A 19,370-nucleotide genomic window follows, 5' to 3' on the forward strand; every position below is an offset into this window, starting at 1 on the left:
CCGGAAGAAATGGTAGGCACAAGGGTATAGCTAACATCTTTCTTCCACAGAGAGCTCAAAGTTTTATAGAGCTTCTTCAAGGTGCATAGCAGAATGCAGATTCTTCCTCCCAGATTATCATCCTAAAACAATCTTTTATCAAATATAAATTAACTCAGTGGCTTCTGTTAGCTTTATTGCTCCTCTTTCTACTGTATGAGCTTGTGAATAGATACCTGTCTGCAACTTTTTTTTCTCTTCTGTATTTTTTTTTCATAAAGAAACAATTACCTTTTCTCTCCCGTTTTCAGAAACTTCATCAACTCTGAATAATTTTCCCTTGCAGTTCAGTGGTCTGAGTTTTAGATGTACTCTCTGAAGCTTTTAATCTGAGCAATAAACCTACTTTTTAGTATGTTTGTTCCTTTCTAGACTTGAATATTTTATTTACTATGTGAGTGAACTGAAAGAAACTTTTTCCTAGGCCAGGAACCCATTTTGAGATTTGGAAAATAGCAATTTTGAGTGATATCACACCCCGCTTTAGTGCCTTAGTATATTTTTCCCCCTTATAAATCAATATTAGCATTATTGTATCCATATTAGTCTCATTTTTGAGAAGTTCATTACATGCGTGGGGTATTCATCATCCAGCGTCAACATGTCATATTGAGTATGATTAAATCCAAGAAGAAAACAAATAAAAGTTTGGAAAAGTCCTACTGTAAACAAATCTGAAAATTCTTTATTGTACTATCAATTTTAAGCAGGTCTTCTCATTGATTTCAGCATTGAGTTTGGCCTCCTGATTGTACATTAAAATCTGAACAAAGACAGTAAAAGGATTTTATGTGAGGGAGGGACTTTCTTCCTAGCACCATTAGTGTGAGAGTTAATAGGCTGCATTCTGATCACGGTCACTTCCGAGTAGGTTTCCCTTTGACACATCTTGCACATAGAGAACAGCTTTACACATGTAATCCATACCTTTCTTCATGCAGTAGTGAAGAGCTTTCCACATCTTCTTGGGAACGGGATTAACTTCTACATATGCAGGGACTCTTGGGAGAACTGGAAGGAAGTAAGCAGGAGAAGCAGGCACTCATTTAGCCTTCATTTTTTAACAAATTTGGAGATGCAGAACACCTAACACCCTTTAGCTATTGCCATGGATTTGTGTGATCTGCCACAGGAACTCTGGTCTGTCCTGTGAAGGTAAGCAGGTCGCTATCCCCAGTGGAAGGGACTATACTTTGCTGAATTCCTTGGTTCACAGAAAAATGTTCATTGACCTCTATGGAATCAAACTCGTGCATACTTTTTTTTGTGGTTGAAGTTTCCAATAAAGTTCTGAAGTGTGCTAAAAAATGTACAGAGCAGTTTTCCTGATTGCAAGCATACCTACCTCAGTCCCGTTCCTAGCAATGCTTCAAGTAACATGTATTTGCTATTGAAACGAGAAACTTGGTATAGTGCAAAAAATAAGTCCTGAGGATAAATGGACCTACAAACAAATTCTTAGACTAAAATTAAAGCTAATGAGCCAATAATCTCTGTCTACTGTAATATGATAGAATGTGAAACAATCCTTCAAATATGCAATCTTATGGAGCTCAGGTTGTTATAACAAGCTTGACTGACCAGGTTTTCTCATTACTTTTAATTCTGTGCTTTTCTTAGAAATTTCAGAGAGCTATTGTTAGATAGTTTTCTAATTTTTGATTCATTTAAAGATAAATAAACTCTGAGGTTCAATAATCAATATTGCTAATTATTGTGATTAACCTCATTTAAATATGCCTTGATTTAGATGTGGAAGGATTACAATTAGATGAAGACATTCAAATACTTTGCTCACTATAAGGAGTAGCAGATTTTTTTATAAAACGTGCAGTCTTTCTATGGGTTGGCTTTATTGTAAGCAATGACTTTTAAAAACTCAAGAGTTTTTTCTTTCTGGTATTTGTCTGTAAGATACTAAAGGATAAATTCACTCTAGATAAAGATCTAGACCCCAGAGAAAGTCAGAAATTACTGTAAGAAAGTGAACTGTTTATGCATTTCAAGACCACTAGGTGCTGCCTATTCACTGCAGCAAATCTTACAGTCTCTTTTATAGTGAGTTAGAGGAATTATGTGAATTATTCATAGTATCAAATAGAATTTGAGGCCTTTTGCTTCACACTGTAATCTGAATAACTGAGAATAAAGCTAAAAATATGGTAGAGATGTGTTGTGTAATTAGGAGAATAATTTCCTTGGCCACTTAGTTTTGAGCCCTCAATTACTGACATGGTGAATAAAAGGTATCAAGAAAATCCTGCAAAAAGCCTTCCCAGTGTTTTAAGAAAGGAGAACACAAAAAGGCCTCTCGTATTCTAGTCTGACTGGCATGGGAGGGATTTACTGTCAGGCAATTACTGAAAATTGAAAAATGTAATTAAGGTTCACTTAAAAGTTTATAATCTCACTTTAGCTCTGATGCTCATTATCATCTTAAATGTGACAACTATTGTTTTATAAACAACGTGAGAAGAGCTGGATTCTTACAGTTAACACTCAGTCCTTCCTAATATATTTCATTACCTGCTAATTCTGTACATGCAACTGCAGATTAAGGATAGACAGGAACAGAACAATAAAGTTTTTTCTGCATGGTTATAATAGAAAAAAATATTTCAAATCTCTAGCTTTAAACAAGCCTGTCCAGGATAGTTGTAAATAATGCTTAAGAATGAAATGCCACCAGCAATCACAAACCCATGTGAGTCACCTATCCACAGACAAATGGAAGCTCATGGCTGCATCAAATTTCATGGAAACAGTTGTGGTTTTTCTGTGCTTGACAAACCTGTGTTTCTGTGTTCTACAAGATGGACTGCTGTATGAAATTTAACACCAACCATATGAAATTAAACAAGGACGAGTGCTGGATTCTGCACCTGGAGCAGGGCAACCCTGGATGAATGTACAGCCTGGGGAATGAGAGGCTGAAGAGCAGTGCCATGGAAAGGAACTTCGAATTGTTGGTCTTTGGCAAGTTGAACATGAGCCAGCAGTGTCCTGGCAGCCAGGAGGGCCAACTCTGTCCTGGGGGCATCAGGCACAGCATCACCAGCCAGGCAAGGGAGGGGATTGTCACACTCTGCTCTGCACTGGGGCAGCCTCACCTCGAGTGCTGAGGGCAGTTTGGGGGGCCACAATGTATGAAAGACATTGAACTCTTAGAGAGCATCCAAAGGAGGGTCACCAGGATGATGAAGGGCCTTGAGGGGAAGCTGTATGAGGAGCAGCTGAGGTCACTTGGTCTGTTCAGCCTGGAGAAGAGAAGACTGAGGGGAGACCTCATTGCAGTTATAACTTCCTTGTGAGAGGAAGAGGAGGGGCAGGCACTGATCTCTGCTCTGTGGTGACCAGTGACGGGACCCAAGGGAATGACCTGAAGTTGTGTCAGGGGAGGTTTAGGTTGGATATCAGGAAAAATTTCTTCACTGAGCAGGTGGCTGGGCGCTGAAACAGGCTCCCTGACAGAGTTCAAGAAGCATTTGGACAGTGCTCTCAGGCACATGGTGTGATTCTTGGGGTATCTTGTGCAGGGCCAGGAGCTGGACTTCGATGATCCCTGTGGGCCACTTCCAACTCAGGACATTCTGTGATTCTGTGACTTGTTTGGAAATAAATATGGGACAAGAAATAGAATTACAGGGATTGATGGTTTGTCTATATTAACAGATTAGGATAAATGAAACATTGAAATAAAATATGCAGTATGAGGAAAGCAGGATTATTGCTCCTATGTGTGTTTGATACCACTGTTCTCTTTTCTAATGAAGAAGAGATGAAATTTCATTTTTCCTTTGACTCAAGTAGACCATTTTTTTCCAGTAGGAAGAATAATAAAGATGTGAAGCTAATGTTGAAAAGCAGAACTGAGAATTATCAAAGGTTTTGGAAAGATTTAGATAAAAAATTGCAAGAGTACCATTGTTCTCTTCATGTCACTGAAATGACTCTAAGCGTTAAGCTGTACCCACATTATTTTCAAGGTCTGAAAAAATGGTAATGCTTGAGTAAACAGTGCAATATAGAAAATTAGTAGTCTAGGTGAAGAGATTCATCACTCCTGTAAAAAGCTCTCCATTAATAACTCATGTAAAGATTGTCATAAGAGACCATATATTTAGGTGACAGAAAGCCCAAGGGAGCAGTGTCATGGTAAGAGCATGGGTGAGATTCTGAAGCAAAGTTTAGAAACCATAAGCCCCTGTGTGTTCAGCTTTTGCTTTCCCCTCTCTTTATTTGCAAGGTGCAAGTTATATATCCCAGAATGATGTTATGACCCAGAAAATTTAATGTGAATCAAAACACTCTCAATTTTCTATTTTTCAGTGGTATATCCCAAATCCATTTAAGCTAATGGGAGGTTAGTTTTTTCCACTGGTAATTTCAGTATAGTGAAAATCCATCAGTGTTTCATTTTAACCACTGGCTAGGAAGTGCAGGTTGCTACCAGTTGCGTGGAACAGGCCTGATATTCCCATCCATGTTTCTGATACCCTTGTTTTTCACAGCCACTGCCAGGTTCAGGGCCATCTAGTCAGTCTTCTCTGCTGCAGATTTCCTCTCCTTTTTCAGAGCAAGAGACTTGGCATCAACTATTCATACTGGCAGCACTGTGTGATAGTCATTAAATACAGTCAAAACAAAAATGTTATGTACTGGAGGTGGGAAGTGTCTAGTTCATCTGGTCCATGTCACTACTTTGTAGTGCACGTTTTGTTTCCCAGCAGTAAAAATGAGAACAATTTGGGGAACGCTCTAATGGCTTGCATCATTCCCTTCTCTAGAGGTCTGCCAGAAAAGCTTTCAATCATGTCTGGGGTATGGAAGAGGCACTGTGGCAGAGCCTGCTCCAGTGAACAGTGACCAGCTGTGCGGGGTGAAAATTTTAAATTCTAAATTCCTGAAAACCATCAGTTATTTAATGGTGATATTTTCAGCTATGCATGGCAAGCCTGACCAAAGGACCTGCTTAGTGAATGTCACTGTTCAGAAATTAGTGTGTAAATGGCAGATTTGTGTCTGATCACACAGTTGCCCAAGTTACAAGGTGGAGACCTTTGTAGGGAAGGTTTCTTCTTTACAACAATAATCACAAGATCACCAGAACAAACGTCTCATTTTCTGGATGGTACAGAACATTTACTCTTCCTAAGGAAGGTAGAAAGGAGAATATCTGGTTTTTAAAATTAAATATATTTATATCAATAATTCATGTGCTTTTAAAGTTATTTTTGAAATGATATTAAATAACACTAATTTTCAAATTAACTTGGAAATCTGAGGACATGCCAGTGAGGATTTCCAGCATTGTTTTAGAGAAAGGGAAGGAAACTTGGTGATCTACTTATCTGCTTAAACCCCATACGAAGTAAAAAAAAGTTAATTTTGTTACCAATAACATCATAAACTGTCAATAAGCATAATTTCATGGATCTACATCTTTCCAAACAAACTGTTGTGTTTATTTCATAGTGAACTGTGGATCTGATGGAACAAGACAGTTGTATTGATATGGTAGTGTTGGATTTCTCCAGTGGGTTTGATATAATATATCACATTCTGAAAAAAAAGATATGATTCTCATGAGACAGCCATTGTGCACAGCATATAGAATTAAAGTTGGATTAAAGAGGTCTTGAAATGCAGATGATACCAGGCTCTCAGAGCTGGATACCTTGAGCAGGTTCCAAAGGGGTCATTAAAGCACTTCAATACTCTTTTTAAAATCAATTGTGTGGATGATGATACAGAATCTTCGCCTGGATGGTTTAAAGATGACATAAAGATCGACCAGGGAGTATAATGAATACAAGTTTCTTTACAGAGAGGACCTCATTACCTAATTAAATGCAATTACAGAGTTCAAAGAACTGTGATTCAGAAGAGACACATCTATAACTAGGAGTCATTACAGTTCACAGCACTGTCTTTGCCAGCACTGAGTATTCTTCAGCAGGGCTACATGGTCTTGGCATGTGGTTTTGGCTATGCTGTCCACTGTATTCTAATTAACTCTTTAGGGGCCATCTTGGGCATGTCTGAATTGGATTGGATCCAACTGGTTCCAATTGGATTGGATCTTGCTTACTCTCTGTCTTGGTAGATGAGTGACTCAAAGAACAGCTGAAAGTTCAGTGTAGGTGAAATGGAATTTTCATCTCAAAATCAAACATTAAGGCTATGTTTTAGGAGAAAGGAGCAAAGGGAAACAGGAAAAGTGACTTTGCGAGCACACACATCAATAGGAACAGCATTGCTAGAATACTGTTGTAATTTTTCATAGCTATCCTATGAAAAGCATGTGGAGATAAGATTGAAAGATGCAGAAAGGTACAGGGCAATGTCATCATGAGGTCTGTAGATATCCCTGCTCAGTTTATTGACTCCTAACTCTTAGGGAATTTGAAAAAAAAACAGAATACCTTTCCAGAAGTGGCCTGTGTTCATAGCTTTGCTTCCATGGACTGTTCATTACTTGCTTAGAGAAAGTCTGAGCTAAAAGCACTCAACATTTTTCTGAGATTCACACCTCTCTCCAGTCTGTGCACTGAAGCAGTTTCTCTCTTCAGGCAGATGGACTAGGTGATCATTGTAGGTCCCTACCAAAGGAAATATTCTAATATAGTACAGAGTATTCTGTTCTTCAGGGTTAACCCTATCATTGGTTCTTTTTCCTTGGGCTTTTCCTCCCCCAGTTGATTTTTAAGTGGTCCATATCCTGCGACTTTTTTTTAATGAAAGCATATTGGCTGCCTGGAACAAATATAAGACAAGATGAGCAAAGGAGATTAACCAAATATGTCCTGCAGAAGCAGTTGCATAATACTGTGGGGTTTTTTTTAAAGTTAAACCTGAATTATTTTAGAAAGGATGTTAATCATTATATACTACTCTAAAGACCCTCTATAATTACCTTTTCATTTTCACTGACTTCACTGATAGCAGAGGGTGGACCACTAATGATCTTTGGCTACATGGTGCTTTTTTCCTTTCAATGAAAGGACAATAGATAATTACAGCTTATTAATGGACAAGAGAACAGTTATATATATACAGGAAAAAATGTTAGGGTCTCATTCAAAGCTGCAGGGGGGAATTTTCAATGCATAGAGGCATTCTGTTCTATCAAAGGATATGTTTTTTGTCTTTCCTCTAAACACTGATTCTGTGAAAGCTCAGCGACATTTTGGACACTGCATTATTTTGTTATGTAGCAGTGTGCAAGGATTTGCATCTTATGGAAGGAGAAATCTGCCAAAATTCAAAGATGTTTCTGATTTGGTTTATTGACTCTAGGTGAATTGTGTTGATCTTTTTCGGTTAACTGCAGATTTGAAAACAGGAATTTGAAGTGGGATGTCAAATGTCCTGCCACTGGAAAACTCTTGTAATCTGTCAGCATCCTGGATGACATTTCAATATGTACTTTTGCTATTTTTAAAGATAATTTTTTAATATAACTTCAGTAACAACAAATGTTATTTGAATTTAAATGGTTTCCAGAATATTTTTTAAGTCTCATGGCTGCAAAAAATCATATATCTCATTAATAGAGCACGACCACCTGCCTCCTGCTTTGATCAGTTTATTGGGTGTTAGGAAGGGATAAAACTGTGCTGTAAATTGTAGCTATTTGTATGCACTAAAAACCCCTTTAATTCTTTTTTTTTTTTTTTTAAAGAAGGGAGATGTGTCCTTTTCTCCAGTCCCTAAAAAATACTGCTATGACTCAGAAGTGCAATTTGAGATTAGGTTATTTCCATTTCAAAAGGAGCTTTGAGAAGAGTGGATACATGGAAGATGCAAAACCACCGGAGTCTTTATAGACAACTCTTTCTGAACTGTAATACACTGGGTTTTAAAAAATTTTATTACTTATTATTAATAAGATGCACCACAAGATGGCTCTCAAACAACAAAAATAGTCACGAAATCCAGAGCTCGTTCTAAAAATAGTTATTGAACTCTGAGTAGGAGCATATTCACCAGCACAAACCTCTGTGTGGTGCTGTTGGAGCTAAGGAGAAACACTTTAACCACACGGACAATGCCACATGGATCCCTGTTCTTTTTCCTGCAGGTAGTTATTTGCTTACAGGAAGCAAGTAGAATATAATAGCACTCCCTTAAAAGTTCAACAGCAAATAGCCATGGCTACCTGTGAAAAGTCAACAGTGTAATTGTTACACAGCTGCTGGGTGCAACAGCAGAAGAACTCAATGGCATTTTTAGCTAAAGAATAATTTCAATATAATTTATACCAAATTTTGTGTGAAAAAAAAAAGAAGCATTTGTTCTTAATTTGCAGAGTACTATTTTGTACTCTGCTATCCTATTGAAAGGAAGATAAACATGTTCCAAACTTCCATTTGTTTAAAAAAAAGTATGTGCAGAGCCATTATTTGACCGGCTTGCTTGCTGGAAACAAAATTAGTATGTATGCAAAAGTGAGGGGAGAAAATATGCATGTGGAGAATGAATAGCAAACAAATGTATATCAACAGCAACTTGTGTGCAGTAATAGTCTGAAGCAGGTAGAGTCAGAAGCGACTACTGAGGAACCATCTCCCAGGAAGTATGCACTGACTTTGCTGAAAAGGAAGAACCAAACTTTTGTATTCTTGTCCTTCATCTCATGGTTTACCATCAAAAAGCTGAGTTTTCCTGCCTGTAGCAAAGGCTTAAGCAGACTTCAGATTTTTTAAAGGCAGTGTCTGTTTTTGGAGAGCCATTGGGTAGGTGCAGACAGTCCCAGCATGGGATATTTCATGCCCCAGGCAACTAAAAGGCAAAGAGACTAGTCTAACCTGAGTAGTTTAGTCCAGTCAAACTCTCCCCAGAGCTTAAGTGAAAATTTCACAACCCAGTGGATGAAACAGGGTCAGCATCTTGCTGAGCAGATCAGAACACAAGGAACCAAGAAGAGAAAGTTGGAAGCTGTCCTTAGCTGGTCCTCATCTGTTAGTCATGGCTGACAGCTGCAATTCAGTAATTGCCCATGTGAGCACTTAGGAATTGTGTTAGGGCAAAAATCGTCTTTAATTCACCTGTTTGAATTTTCCCACAGATGGAGAAGAAGATCCCCTGTAGTCAGTTACCAGCTCTCAGCCAGGAGTTATACATGATCCACTTCATAGAAGGCAAAATAATGGATTAGTTTGAACTATCTTCAGCAGCTTGTTCAGATAATGTGTCCTGAAATGAGGTGCTCCCATAGTCAGGCACAGCAGAGATGTGATGCTAGAATATCTTTTACCTTCCTTCTCAGCTGCTAGCTGCTGCCTCAGACCCATACCTTATTGTGGAAGGGCTTAGGGAGTACTAATAAATCAAAGACAGGCACAGATTTAATGTGTTAGCGGGTTTGCTGTGACTGAACTTGGGATAGAGAGCTTAGCCACAACCCAGTGTTACTATGGTTCTGATAGAGACCACTTCACAGAGGCTTGTGCTGCTAGTAATGAAATATAAGAGGATTACTGTTTTGGACAGAGATTTATATCTAGTCTTCCTAGCTCTAATAAGAAATGGTCCTAAGCCATATAAAATGGGATTTAAGACTTTCCTAAAGTTTAGTTGTGTTCTGAATGGGGACTTTGGTTCAGGGGAAGTATTTACAAACTTACGGATCCTGGAATGTCTACTGTCTGAGACTTCCTAGCTCTCTCTACAGCTCCCTGTAGAGCAGTCCAGCAAAATTACTGTGACAAAAGTTCTGCCTTGCAATTCCTCAGTCCTAACCCTGTCCATGTTTCTTATAAAGGACTCTTGCTGAGCTGGGCTCCTTGGTTACTGTTCAGATAACTTACCTTTCACAGGGGTGAGCTAAGGTCACAGAGAATACCAACAGAGTTCTCCTAATTTTTTATGATGTTTGATTGCCCTTGTGAAATCATGGGATAGACTCTGTCTGTTGACTGACACCAAGTGAGATGACGTATTAGACACTGAAATGGCTGGATTAAACTGGAAGTCATGGCTGATTCCTTACCTTATATCATCCTGATCACCCTCTTCATCCGAAGCAAAACCTCCAGTTACAATCTCTTGAAAAATCTAATCTGATGAAAACAACCCATTGTAGGTGGTAATGAAACAAAAAAGGATCCCTAAATCTGCAGAATGGACCAGCCAAATTATATCCATTGTTACAGAATGACAGAATGGTTGAGGTTAGAAGGTACCATCCCTGGAAGTGTTCAGAGCCAGGTTGAATGGGGCCCTGAGAAATCTGATCTCATGAGTGACATCCCTGCCCATGATGGGGGAGTTGGAACTAGATGATACTTAAGGTCCCTTCAAACCCCAGCCACTCTATGATTCTATGACCTCTGGTCCAACCCCACTGCTCATGCATGTTTAGTCAGACCTTGAATTGCTCCACAGATGGAGTATCCATAACCTTTCGGGGCGACCTGATCCAGTGTTTGGACACCTTTATGGTAAAAAAGTGTTTTATCATGTTCAGATGGAATTTCATGTGGTTTAATATGTCCTTTGACTCTTCTCTAGTCACTGGGCACCACTAACAGGAGCCAGGCCCTGTCTTTTTCACTTCTTCCCGTAAGATATTTATATAAATTGATACTTTACCCCTGAGACTTCTCCAGGCTGAGCAATCCCATCTCTCTCAGCCTTTCCTCATGTGAGAGAAGCCGCCATCCCTTCATCATCTTAGTGGCCCTTAGCTGGGCATGCTCTAGCAAGTCAAAATCTGTCTCTTACTGGGGAGCCCAGAAGTGAACTCAGCACGCCAGGTGTGGTCTCACCAGTGCTGAATACACAGGAGGAGTCACTTACCTCCTGGCAACACTCCTCCTTATGCAGCCCAGGACACCGTGGGCCTTTTTATTGCCACAGGGGTGCGTTGCTGGCTCAGGGTCAGCTTCTTATCCACCAGGTATCCAAGGTCTTCCTTGGCAAAGCTGCTTTCCAGCTTCTTGCCCCCCAGTGTGTGCTGCTGCCTGGAATTATTCCTCTCTGTATGTGGGACTCTGTACTTTCCCTTGTTGAACTTCATGTGATTCCTCTCTGCCCTGTTTTTTGTCAAAGTCCCTCAACAGTGGCACATCAATCTGGTGTATCAACCACTCCTCTCTTGTGTATAATCTGTGAACGGGCATTCTGCTCCATCGCTGAGGTCATTAATGAAGGTGTTGAACAGTATTGGCCCCAGTACTGAGCCCCATGACTTGTGCCTCTAGGGATTTGCCTCCAACTGGATTTAGGCCCACAGACCACAAAGCTCTGGACCTGGTCATTCAGCTACCTTCTAATCCACATCACTGTCCATTTTTCTGACCTATATTTTGTCAGCTTGTCCATGATGATGTTACAGGATTTGATCTTGAAGTCTTTATTTAGGGTAAACAGTGTCCACTGCTCTCCCCTTGTCCACTAAAGTAGTCATATCACTGCAGAAGGCTATCAGTTGGTCTAACATGTTCTTCCCATTGTAAATTCTTGTTGACTACTCCCCATAACCTTCTTGTCCTTCATATATTTGGAAATGCTTTCCAGGAAGATTTTCTCCTATACCTTCATAGAGACTAAGTGAGACTGACTGGCCTGTATTTCTCTGGATAGTTATTCTTGGCTTCTTGAAGACAGGAGTGAAATTTTCTCTCTTTCAGTCTTCAGTAATCTCTCGCAGTTGCTATGACCATTCAAAGATAATCAAGAATGTCCTTGCAATATTAGCCAGCTCCCTCATCACGAGTGCAGGCGGTCAGGCCCCTGCAGTAATGTACTTCCACTGGGTTCTAGTGCTCTCTAAACTGCTCCTCTTCCACTAGGGTAAGTCTTCCTGGCCCCAGATCTTCCTCTGGTCTTAAGTGCCTGGGATTCCTGAAGGATGGTTTTCCTTGTAGAGACTTAGGCAAGAAAGGCACTGAGTACCTCAGCCTCTCCATATCATATGTCACCAGTTCCCTGGATGCGTTCAGCACTGGGGCCATGTTTTCCATGGTGTTTATGAACGTGTAGAACCCTTTCAGCTTGTCCTTTACTTCCCTTGACAGACTCAACTCCAAGTCAGCGTGTACATGTCAGAGTCTATACTCCTCCTGGGATGTCTGCCTCTGCTTCCACCCTTCATATACTTAGCTGTCATAGCCATGTACCTGCTAAAAATATTTCAGAAGACATGGAGACAAGCAACAAGATTCTTCATTCTCCACCAGCCTTTGCACGACAGATTGTGCTGAGTTTGTCAGCTTCTCCTTTCATTTGCACCTCTGGGCTTAGCACAGCTTTCACACCTGACTGCTGTCAGCAGCTTCTGCCCCAGAGGGTGCAGCATCACTGGACTTTTTTGCCTTTTGCTGTATATTTACAAGAACAATGTATTTTTAATACATAAAGGGTAAAGATAAAGAGCATAATAAATGTGTTACCTATGTAGTTTCATTTATTTCTGTTTAACAATTTGTTATTGAAACTCAAAATGACAAAAGTGACTTGGCCAGTCAGAATACACAATCCACTGTATTGCTCTTTGGCAAGTGATGTTTTGGGATGCACGGGACACATTATCATTGCAGTTAGTATGCCATGGAGTCAAATGGGAAAATACCACACAGAAGAAATCTCTTGATCTTGTTCTAGGTTAAAATTCACAAATCTTTGCAGATTTAAATGAAAGAAAAATGCATTTTAATTTTTTTTTTTTTAGGATTAAACTATAGAACATTAATAATGAAAACAATAGCAATGCTTTGGAAATAGATGTGTAACAGTATGCTCTGCATTCTCAATAGTTAGGAATTTGAGTAAACTCAATACAAATGAAAATAAAATAAGATAAATTTCATCTGTGGTGTTCAAATGTTTCACTGCTCTCTTGTGAAATTTACATCCTGTGACTCAAGTAATAATACTTGAAAGTCTTAAGTCTTAAGTGATAAAATGCAAAACAATGGCTCATACAGAACACAGAAATTGCATCAACAGGCACTCAGCAAGTAAAGTCATAACAGGGAACAACAGGAAGGAAAATTATGGCTATGCTGTCATTGCTTTCAGAGGCAATGTGGGGATTGGAAGGGAAGATACCTGTTTGCAAAAATATTTCATTAAAAAGAAAATCTATTGACTTAGTCAGCAGTGAATAACTTCTTGGTGAATTAAAGCATCAACCACCCTATTTTATCTTGTGAGATCTGCATCATTAATCCAGATGGTATCCATCCCCAGTACAATACTAGATTATGTAGGTGCATGAGGTTTATCAAAGTGTGCAATATTTTCTTAGCTCTGGCAGTCTTTGAGATGTCACACCACTCACTAATTGGCATTAGAAGAGGCAAAATTTTTTCCTCTCCATGTGGGGAGTTTATGTTCCTGAACAACTGACAGGACACTAGAGACTTTAATTTTCTCATTATTAAAGCTGAGTGTGCCACCAGCACATGCCCAGTTTCAACTGAAAGATGTAATTCAAAGCTCATGTTGATAAAGATGTTGGTCAAGAGATACTCTGAATGGACAATTTAACCTCCAAGTGTTTGTGCAGCTGGACCTGCATTAGAATCGAGGGTGCCCCTATGTCCTCACTGACGTCAGAACTGTTGACTTTCAGTAAGAGTTTGAAACACTGAAGGTCAGGCTACCAACACACCGTTGAACCATCAGCGCACACATTCCAAGAAGATGCAGATCAGCATCAAGCTGCCCCTGAGTGAGTAGCACTGGAGTGGGAAGTGCCTTCCTGGTTTTTCTCTTGCACTCATCCACCTAGGAGAGATAAAGATTAGCCCTGAGGTTGTAGCACCAAAGCCTAAAGTTCATCTCCCAAGAAAGAACAAATGTTTTCCACTGTACACCATAAACACCTCATGAGTGAAAAGCTGCCAGTGTAAGAGCTGAGGTTTAAAATTCCCAGGTTTTAGCCTCATTGCCACACAATATTTCTTGTGTTGGTAAATTTAAGGACAGGCATATGCAGTGTCTGAATGTCCTAAAGTAGCTCCTTGCACCTGGTACTGAGTATGGCAGGAAGAGCATCTTGCCTGGTTCTCTGTTGCTGTGCCTAGCTTTTCAGATGTTCTTTTAAAATCAGTGGTCTATCAAGGTGTGTTCAGTACAATGAATGTGTTTAGCTGGTTTCTAGGGAGAATGTAGCTATTAGTGCAGGTGGCAATAAATATGTTAAAAAAGGATGAAAAATCTGTTCATCTAGCAACGATATCTTTCAGGCTTGTATGCTACCAGATACACTCATAGCAGGTCTTCCAGGGTTAGTCCTCTGAGCTGGGTGCATGAACTCCTTCATACAGATAAGTAATCTGCAGCAGAACTAGTCACCTGGAAGGAGCTGTTCCCATGCCTTAGTGTGGACAGGGCTTGGCAGATCTGTGTTTGCATTGTGCAGTTGCAAATGCCAAGGTGAAAGGTACTGAAGTGGTTAAATTTTTACATGAAGGAGATACCATAGCACGGTCATAGATATCTGTGCAATGGACCAAGGCAGTGTTTTCTACAAAATTCTGAAGTAAATTACAATAATAATACCTTATTTGCTTAATGTCAAGCTATCATCAATCCCATGCAAATTGCTAGCTTTGCAACAAAGCACCATGTAATTGTCACTACAGTCTTAAGCCTCAGCAGTCTTGATTTTCAAAATACTAGTTCATCAATAAACAATTGTAAAGGCTTTAAGCTCCAACAGGAATGCAGTAAAGAAGCTCTTTTCATCTGTGATGTCAATAAGCTGAGATGAGAAAAGAAACTAGATTCATCCAAGTGGAGATATATATTTTAAGAATAATGAATAAATGACATCCCTATTAATGATTTATCTCCTTTCAACTTTAACAAACAGTTCTAGTGATAACAACTAAATTTTTTTTGCATTAGAAAAGTAAACTGACACATAGGTAACATAGTCAATTAGAGCCTAGTTCGATATTCATAGATGCTAGCTTAGTGCATGGAAACTGAATTGGTAATTACAACCAGAACTATTCATTTTCTTTTTTAAGAGTAGATATCTAGGAATGCCATTTAGTCATTACTCAGAATTACTTGTTATCTTTGATGAACTTAGTCTGTGCTATCATCTGGTACCAGACAGCATGCTAATGCCAATCAACAGTGTAAATATGCAAAGAAAAAATATTTGGGATGCAAATTTTAAGTAAGCCTGGTGTCATTTTCATTCTGATCCCATTGAATCGGAAACTGCAGTGGCAGAACCCTCTTCAAAAATGCTACCACTGGGGCAAGAGGGGATATTATCGTGCTTAGAGAAATCCATTTCTATTCTTGTGACAAGAAATGCACTGCAAATGGGCATTTTTCCTATCCCTCAATCCATTCCCTTTGTTCCTATTCTTATACCAATTTCGAACCACTCACCCGTCTCCTGCCCATTAGAGCTGGTTAGTACGTGCTGTTCATTTATCATACAGGAAACAGGCTGCTTCACCAGTCAGATTTTTTTACAGGAAGGTATCCGTGTCAGCAAGGCTTTTTCTGAAGGCTTGAAAAGTGAGAGAGTAGAGCCCCTGTGTCCCATGGCAGCCTTGCCATTGCTGGGGCCACAGGCGCAGGCATCGGAGACTGAAACCCGGTGCTTCTGTTTTGTGCAAACAACGGAAACAGGTTGTTTTTATCTCTGTGCAGAGAAAAAAAGCACAACAGCAACAATAAATGTCACAACCTGAAGAGCTGCCACAAAACAGAAATGTCGTCCTCTGGTCAAGTTTGGAGACATTTAGTTTGGAGATCTAAGTCAGCATCTAAAACACACACACACACACACACACACACACACACACACACACACAGAAAAAGGTGATGCAGCTGTTTTCCTGCAACTGGATTCTATTTTTTTTTTTACATCCTTATAGTTACAATACCTATTTTAAGCTTTCCTATAGTGTCTGTCATAAACCCCTTTAGGTACTGCAGAGGAAATTTTGAAACACAAATACTCAATAATAATAATAATAACAATAACAATAAATATGAATGTCAGGAAGACAATTACTCCTATTTTTGCTTTTGAAAAGTTCTACCACTGTATCTATAAACATCCCCAGTGTTCTCCAACCTCAGTACATTTATCTGTAGGGAGATTAATGCTCTTTTGAAGTCGTGGGTCATTTTTCAAAATGTTGGTTTCCTCCTGTTTTCTCTTCATTTTTCTCAAGATGCCTCTGCTTCATGGAGATGCCAGTTAGTACATTAGCTCTTTGCCTCTGAAGATCTAGATGAAAGATTTTGACCTTTCACACTTGTCCCTTATATTTACTCAGTCATAAACCACAGCACACCTACCAGAAAAGCAGGAGGAAATAGAGAGCAGAGCTGGAGCACGTGGCTGGATAATGTTAGTGCAGCTGCGAGGGAAACACTCACTAAAGCCGGCAGACCTGGTTAAGCCTGAGTTAGGCTGTCAGCACTGAGGTCAATGCATTGTCACAGCTGGACCAAGGTGAAATCTGGACTTAACCTCTCTTTTTCTGCTGGTTGCAGATTCAGTGCCTCATTCTAGCAAGACTGTAAGAACGCTCTCTCCACCTCTGGAGAACAGACGTTAACCTTGAAGGATAGCTATTTGCATAAAATATGTTGCAAATACTGGATTTCTGAACACAGGCTTCTGTTAACGTATTTCAATGGAAGCACGTTTTAAAAAAAGATGGTTATTTGGAATTGTCACACATTACAGTGAATACAAATACACTCTTATAAATGAATAAAATGCTAAATCTTCTTATGTTAGGATCTGTCACTCAGTCTCAGTGGAACTTTATCCTCTTCATAAAGGCTTAAATTTTCTACTGAAATAAATATAAATCAGCACCTCATTCTAAGTCATTGAAATGGTGGTTTGCTTTGTTTTTCTTGACAAAAATCAGATGGGATCCAGTTAGCAAGCTTGCAGTAAATGCCTTAGTGGTCAGACTAATCACCTCTAATCATTTCAAGCCCTGAGCCACTCTGACATAAAAAGGGAAAATCCAGGCATTGCTGTCTGCACCTTCCTGAGAAGAAGTGTCTTTGGGCTCAAAGCCCAGTGGAGGCCATGACCTGGAAAAGAGGGGCTAGAAGAAAAAATAAAGTAAGTTCGGCCTAGCCTGAAAATGTTGTTTGTCCCAGTGGGGACCCTCCCAAAGCTCAGGAGGATGCTTCTGTGACCCTTCAGGCGTGCCTTAACCTAACTGGAGGGGTGCGCAGGAAGCAGGGGGAAAACTGACAGATAGTCCCTGCTGTCACAGTGTGTGATGGGCTGTGCAATTAAGCAGAGTGGTGCTGTTCAGGAGCTTCAGAAAGCAGGCTTTGAGAAGCTGGCTGGCAGGAAGAAGCAAGGGTGTTGCGTGTGATGGCTTGCTCCCAGGAAGAGGGCCCTCAATCTCTTTTCCAATGAGGATCTTTTATAGAAAGTCACAGCAAATATCAGGCCAGGCATCAAACAGTTCTGTGGTCTCCCTGTCCTCAGACTTCAGAAATAGTGTATATAGGCCATTTTGTTATTTACACTGGAAATCACAGCTTCCTAGCAGAGACTGAGGAGGTTAAATGAGATTTGTTAACTTCTCTGGGAGTCCTGCTGGGCTAAGGTCCATGCTCTGCATGAAGGTGTTGATAGTGTCTCTGTGTGACAAGGAGACAGCAGATAGAAATCAAAATTGTATTTCGTTGTGAATGTGCTTTGTGACCACAGCCTCTGCAGTACACATGAACCATCTCTGATCTTGTAATAATAAGCTGTAGAGAAAAATTTCCTTCGGAAAAAACAAAGTTAACAGAGCTTTTAAAGTCAAGTCTCTACCCTTTTGCCCTGCTTCTTTCAGTTATTTTAAGAGTTGATAAAGATGTATTCATTTCTCCCCCTCCCTCCCTCCTTCAGCTCTCCTTTCTCCCTGCTCCTCAAGCTCCACTAGTGCCTTTTGGAGCTGACAGCTTCCAAACAACATCTAGGAAAAAAATTCTGGACTGGGACCAGAAGAAAGTGAATGGAAAGGAGGGGAACAAGGTATGTGTTACAGACCATTTGTTTTCAAACTTTTCTGTCCCCCACAACATCATGCAATCAGATCTTGATTATCCACATTAACAGAGACTTGACACGGCTTGTATAAAGCAAAAATATAGCAAATGCAAACCATATGGCAATTAGGCTATCAGAACATTCAGTGAAAAAATAATGGGGAAGGGAAATAAGGCCAGTAAGTCTCTCAAGCCCCTCTAAATTGGGCTTTAAAATTATTAATTCCACTCTGGCATCTCTGCGGGCTCTCAGAGGAAAAGAAAATTTTGTCCATGCTCAACAAACAGCCACTGCAGGTTAAGTTGCCCAGTGGTCAGCACTGAGGGACAGTACCTGAAATCACAGCAGGTGAACACCAGTTAAAGCTTGAAAGTGAAACATCCCACCTGCTTAATGCCCTGGCTGAGAAATTAAAGACCTGTAATCAGAAAAAGTTCCTGACTGATGAGCTGAAAATGACAGCCTTTGAGCAGTTCATTGTTTAGTTGCCCCATCAGGCTTCAAAGTGCTTTTCTCACCTAGAAGATAAACCTGGAGAAGTTGATTGACCAAGATGTGTCAGAATATCTAATTTGTTTGCAAGTTTATCCTATCCTAGTACACTCCATTTCTCAGTGGGAGGAAACAAGAAATAATTCCTCTTAAAAATGTTTCTCTCAAAACCCGTTGTCTGCTGGTAATTTGATCAAGATACAAAAATCCCTTTTCTGTTTGGGAACATTAAACGCTACCCTATGGGATTAAAAGCAAAGACTCTGTAGGAGTGAAATGGATCCTGGGATTTCAGGACATAGCAAAAACATTTGGAGGACGTAGATGCAAAGCTATTGGGATGGAAACCAGCAATAAGGAATCTTACAATGGTAGGACTGAAACCACCAGATTCCCCATGTGCTATGGGTCGCTTGGGATGTCACTTGTCTTAAAATCTAGCTTACTGATTCCCACCGTACTGCAGTGGAATGACTGGAAGGATCCTGCAACTTCTTCCTGCCTGCCGTGGCTGTCAGAGTGCATCTTCTGGTGAGTCTAACATCAGATTGTTGTTCAGTAATGAAATACTAAGTAGAAAAGAACTCCATACATCTCTGGGAGATAGAAAACCCCAAGGAAAAAAATCTGTGCACGTTCACAAAGAAAAAATTGTACCACCCAAGCTAGATTATTTTTTGATAGAATTACGAAATTAATGGATGATGGGAATGAAATTGATTAAGCGGTTCTGAGCTTTCAGTAAGGTTTTTGATATGGTGTGTCACAAAATCTGGTGTGAAAAATGAGTAGCCATCTCAGCTGCAAAGAAACTGTCATGGATTGAATCAAGGAC

Source organism: Corvus hawaiiensis, chromosome 30, assembly GCF_020740725.1.
Source record: "Corvus hawaiiensis isolate bCorHaw1 chromosome 30, bCorHaw1.pri.cur, whole genome shotgun sequence".
In the NCBI taxonomy this organism is placed as follows: domain Eukaryota; kingdom Metazoa; phylum Chordata; class Aves; order Passeriformes; family Corvidae; genus Corvus; species Corvus hawaiiensis.